Raw genomic sequence first — 6,103 nt, 5'->3', positions numbered from 1 at the left:
TCTCCTTTTATTCCTACCACAGGCAAGACCGAGGGCTCGCAGCCTCCCTGGCTATCCAGTTAGGGAGGCCATAGAAGGAGCAGAAAAATATTTTTGAGAAAAAGAAAAAGATCAATGAAATTAGTCCATTGGTGGTAGCAGTTTAAGACACAAGGAAAAAATACTTTTTTCAAATTCAACTTTGGATGTAAGTGAATTTTCCAGCTGATTGGGTTGTGTTCATGGCAAATTCCAACAGACTATGGGTGTAGGTTTGCACACACTACCTCTAGCAGGTCAACCAGGAGGGAAACAGTAAAAAGGAAGTCCTTTAGCTATGTATAGTAACTCTAACTAATCATTTATGTGGTAAACAATACAATGAAACAACTTGGCACTGATTAAATGATACTATAGTACTGGTGTTGCAAAGGCGGGTGGTTAACTGAGTTGTAAATAATTCTATCCATAAGTTTATTCAGGAGGTACACAGAGCTGAGGATGTTAACGAAAATAGTAGCAGACCAAGAGGGGAAGGCTATGTGTTCAGGCTGACCCATTTATCATTCACCATAGCCATGGAATGCTAAGTAAATGAGCCCAAATTGTTCTATAATTCATCATGTGAACCAAAAATATTAGATGTTCAACAACACCATGAGGAGGGATTATTGTTGCATGGAGATGTAAATTGAATTCTAACTAATTTTTAAACAAGTGCATCTATTTCAGGTTATATACATGAGCCCAGTAGGATACCACTGAATGGGTATTGTGGTTTGTCTACAAAGAAATAAAGAAGTATCTCAACTGGAAAAACGGCATCAAACTGACACCACAGCTTGTGATGATGTTGCACTGACATATTGTAAAGAACTGTGTCGCTCCTCCTCAAATTGCTTTTATGTCCAACTACTCCCCTGTGTCTGTCCAAGCCGTGGAGTATAGTTTGAGTTTATGAGCATACTGAATCAATCAATCGTAAAAAATTAATGTGAGAGCTGTAGAGGTGCTTATAGCAGATTTTTTAGACAAAGCTATTCTAGCTTTTTCCTATCTTTGCGCTTGAGAAAAACCAGTTGGGCACTGGTCATAATTAATAAGGATATTTACCTGAAGCCACGGGTGATTTCAATTTCATTGATATACTGTACTGTGTTGCTTTAATTACTGTTATATATAGCTCAAAATAAAACAAAATACAATGAAAGAAACACTCTTGTGCAAAGATTACATACGTCTCTGTCTGCTTCTATTTGTTGTGCTCTTACCTACATTAAATATTACTCAGTAACATAATGTCATTTTGTGTTTGTCTAAGATGAAGAAGCTCTGGCACAAATGAAGTTCCTCACAGAAAAATAAAGTTCTTATAATTGAATTAAATTGAACTGAGATGACTCTCTCTTTGCTCACAAAGAAATGAGCACAGATTTAATCTCCTCAGTTTGCCTACAAAGAAAATAAGCAAATTTCTTTAAGCATCAAACCATCAAAGTAAAAGCTTCTGTTCTGACTGTCCAACAACACTGTCCAGTAATTGTAGAACAAGTTGTAGAGCCAAACATTTATTCATCTGCTCCTTGAACCAGAGTAAAAACACATCCATAAATGACGACATACACCAAAATGATATACTTTATCTAATTACATTATATTTATTTAACATTCATTGTTCTCTACTTGACAAAAATTGCACCTTTTTAAATAACCATTATCCACACATTCCGATTTAGTTATACTTGCTAACTTATTCAGGTTCACTCAATTAAATCTAATACATTTAGTTTTTTATATATAATTCCAGTATTCTAGCAGTGGTGATCGGCTGGAAGTGTAGTAAATGAATATGTCTTGACGATCATCACCTGTGAGTTCAGTCAGAACATCAACTATGACAGAGCAGATAACTTAATTTAGTCTTATTGTGCCACTAACACCATGTGACTGAGATCAAGTGGTTTAATTAAAAGATTTCTCTTTTAAAGAAGTCTGTCTGTGCCAGAAGAAGACTTCAGGGTCCAAGTCTTTCTTGGCAGTCAGGTGGCTGTCCTTGCTTGCAGGAAGGCTCTAATGGCAGGTGATGGACATGAGACCTCAAGGTCTTCCTTTAGCTCAGAGTGGAGTCCCACACACCCACTGAGATGAGGGGCAACTGTCTTTGGGAAAGCACTGTTGAGTTTTCAGCCGTCCTGCCATCTCCTCCTCCTGCATCAAGGAGCAGAGCGTCTCTACTGTCAGTGCTGTTGGAGAGACTGAAAAGAAAAGATTGGTCCCTCTGAAGACAAGCTGATAAATGATGATAACCATCTTTAGTGGAAACACTAGCTTTGTTTTATTTAGTGTCTGTTGGTAGAGTCACACATCACGGAATTGTTTTCCTTGTAAAGCTATTTGTCTGAACTATTCAACCATGTCTTTTGAAAGGCTACTGTACAATAAATCAGCTACATTTACATGTTTACTTGAATAAACACGCTGTAGGAATATTTATAGGTATAATTATAACCATCTATATCAATTATAACCATTTTGACTTTATCAAGACAGTTCTATTGTGTCTTGTCTTGCCTTGTCTTATGCTCTAAAGCTTCAACTCAAACTGCCAAGAGGACCTCTGTAGTGAAGCCCTTGGTTCAGACACCTCAGATCCATTGTAAAATAAGCTGTAGAATTAAACATTTATCCATCTGATTCTTGAACCACTTGTTGAAGTGTTTTATCTGCAACCTTGTATTCAATGTATTGAATGAAGGGAAAGGAAAGTAAAAAGTGTTTGGCTGTTCACCAGGTAAGACACCTAGTAACTGTAGCCTGAAGACCATGAAGACTTTGACCAAACCTGTAGAGAGTCTGTCCTACTGCTTCACACTATCTAAGATTGTTTAATATCTGACAGAAGCTACTGGACATAGTGCCCTCTTCTACACTGTGGTGTGCTGGGGAGACAGCACTAAGAAGAAGGGAACCTTGTGGCTGGACAAACTGATGACAGGCTCTGTGGTAGGGGCAGAGCTGGAGTCCCTGATATCAGAGGCAGGTGTAATCACCCTAAAGAAAATCTAGACTATTATGAACAATTCCCACCATCTTGCACATGACATCATAGTCTATATCTATATTTATATCTATCTATACATACACAGATGGAAAACCTACACTCTGCAGTTGCATGTGCAGCTACCAATGCCTTAGAAGAGCCAGATGCTCACTTCCAGAAAGCCTTGGAGCCATAGGAGGAGGCACAATCAACTAATGCCTTCATTCACAAACAGACCAATCTGGCCTTGCATGGTGTGACACTGCAGCCACGGCTGGATTGTAAGTGCTTTGTTGAATTCTGGTCCGTGGAGGAGTAGGGGAGAGGCTGTATTAATTATCACTAGTGTCGCTGAAGTGAAGTGTAGAGAAACATCATCTCTTGATTTGTGTGTATCTTACTCCTCTGTGTTTGTCTTTGCTCAGTCATCGCTGTGTTGCTGTCAGAGAGAGCATGGTACAATACCTGCACTAACTAGTGGACAACACTGGAGCAGCTTACATCTCAGCAGGAAGGAACTTAGACTTAGACTTAGACTTAGACTTAGACTTAGACAGACTTTAATGATCCACGAGGGAAATTACTTTGTCATCGTACACTCCAAAATGTCTGTGGATGCTGTGGTGCGAATGGAAAATGTAATTCTCCACAGGCATTATGGTCAGATGGTCCTCAGTGAACTGGCTTACACAAGAACTTCCTGAACCTGTGGACAAAGCCTTGACACTTCAAGGCCTTGAATAAGTCCGACTATGAACATGCATCAGAATCAGAATCAGCCTCCTGATTCCGACACCTTATTGGCCTCCTTTTGTGTGCACACACAAGGAATTTGACTCTGAAACTTTGCTCATTTAGCTTGCTCACAGAATTAATCAATTAAGCGTAAAAATAAAAACAATGTAGAGACCGTACAGCATAATTTAGACTTTAGGAAACAAAAAATTGAAAAATAAAGGGCAAGAGCAGATATACACTACAGTAATAAATGATTCATCAGATGTACTCTTGGTTCAAGTTTGCTATTATACCCATTCAAATAATGTAATTAGACTTTTCTCTAATTTAAATTAGACTTTTCTAATTTGAATGATCTTTGTCTTATGTGCATCCTTTCATTTCCAGTAGTCTACAAATGTGTATGGAGCAGTTTTTATTTAAAATGCACAAAATACATAAAAACAATTGACAAGAAGAAGAAGAATTGGACTTCTCTACGCATGTCCATGTGTTGTAAAAAAAAGAAAAAAAAAAAGCTCTTTATCCAAAAATGTACTGTTTCCAGGGGGATTGAACTTAAAAACAATGAGCTGATACAAATTTTGACGACAAGTTGACAAAGACTAACTAAGGACCACTAAATTTATTTGATGTTAGAATTTACAGTAGTGTGATGAAGTTCTAAGTTACTGGAATAATAAGAGAGACTTTACTGGGTAGGCTGGGTCAAATAAATCAAAAACATCAACATGAAATACAGATAATAAAGAAGAGCAAAGAGCAATGTTAAACAATATTTGCGTTGACTGGTTTAAATAACTGATAACTCTTTCTTGTTTTTCTCCATGTCCTTCTCTCCTTCCTCCCTTCCTAGCTTCCCCTTTTTCCCCCACCCCACCCATGTTTCATCTTCTTCTTTTTCTCTCAGTTCCTCTGCGTGTCATTCTCTATATCCCTTTTGTGCTTTTGTTTTCACCTTCTTCTGTCCAACGCTCTCTCATTGTTTCCCTTTGTCTCTCTCTTTCTCTCGCTCTCTGTCTCTCTCTGGCTCAAACGGACTGTGACGCTGTTTTAAATATATGGGATAAATAGTGGAGAAGAACAGGCCTTCCTGTATTAGTAAGAGAGTGTGTGTGAACAACAGCAAGTATCACATGAATGCCTCACAATTCTCACAGTTCTCCTAATGACTTTTCAACTCATGCAGGGGTGTCTGTGTGTTTGTCATGTGCTTGCCCCTAAGTTGCACTGAAGACCCTAAATGCCTTCCATTTAAGGCTTTGATCTATCCGGAAGACATTAGTTGATCTTAATGTTACAGACTCGTGGCTCCTAACCTTTGGGCTTTTGACCCTTCTGTCACCGACCCCTCTGAGCTGCGGCATGTGTCTGTTAGCTGTGATTGACTAGAGATGGCAAGAAGCTTATGTATGCTTGGTTGTCAATTAAATTCTCATTTCTTGATCTCCACTTGATCAACACTGGTGTGATAGCATAGGTGTGATTGAGAAACTTTTCTAAACTGAAAGACACTTAATATATGTGGAGAACAAGAGTAAAGCAGTACTTAATTAATTCCACATGCAGATGATTGACAGGAAGAGCAACAAGACCATAACTAAAAAATATATAATGTTGAATCAGGACTCTCCAACATCGTAACAGTGGTTAACAACCCACAATGTTCTGTTTTCTCTGCTCTCTGGTATGACTGCACTCTAACCTGCGCAGTGATTTACTGAAGTTTCGGTGGCTGTGTGTTGGTTAGATTGTTGGTTTGCTGACTAACAAACCAAGGTGCTCATTCGGTGTGAAGATGCGTCCTTCCGGGGGCCTCCTCATATCTTGACAATTGTATACTTGCAGTTGTAAGTGAAGTTATAAGGCTCTGCCTAAGAGCAATTGGAGGTTGTTGTTTTTTTTTTTTTTTTTTTTTTTTTACATTTTAGTGTTGTTTCATGGTCTTGTTTGGATCTGCCACCAGACATGACAGGGACAGACTGCAGGGGAAATTACTGGCACTGACTTTCCCTCCATGCAGGGGCTGCAACAATCCAGGGTTAGGAAGCAGGCCAGTAAAATCTCCACAGACTGCTGGAAAACTCTGAGCAGTCACAGAGTGTGAGATCATTTGCATGATCAATAACTACATTAAATGTAAATACTCACTGTCCAACTGTTGTATATACAGTGGTCTGAAAAAGACAATTTTTACGTTTTTATTTTTACGTATTGTCTTTTGGTACAAGTAAGCAAAGTGATGGGGGTCAAATTCCTTGTATGTGCACACATATTTGGCCAATAAAGCTAGATTCTGATTTTAGTGATTTTGGCACATGTGTGAGGCTTTTCCCACAGTCCCTA

The sequence above is a fragment of the Mugil cephalus genome, chromosome 8, assembly GCF_022458985.1.
Source record: "Mugil cephalus isolate CIBA_MC_2020 chromosome 8, CIBA_Mcephalus_1.1, whole genome shotgun sequence".
NCBI classification, from domain to species: Eukaryota; Metazoa; Chordata; class Actinopteri; order Mugiliformes; family Mugilidae; genus Mugil; species Mugil cephalus.
The sequence above is the reverse complement of the archived record's forward strand: the minus strand, read 5'-3'. Positions refer to the sequence as shown.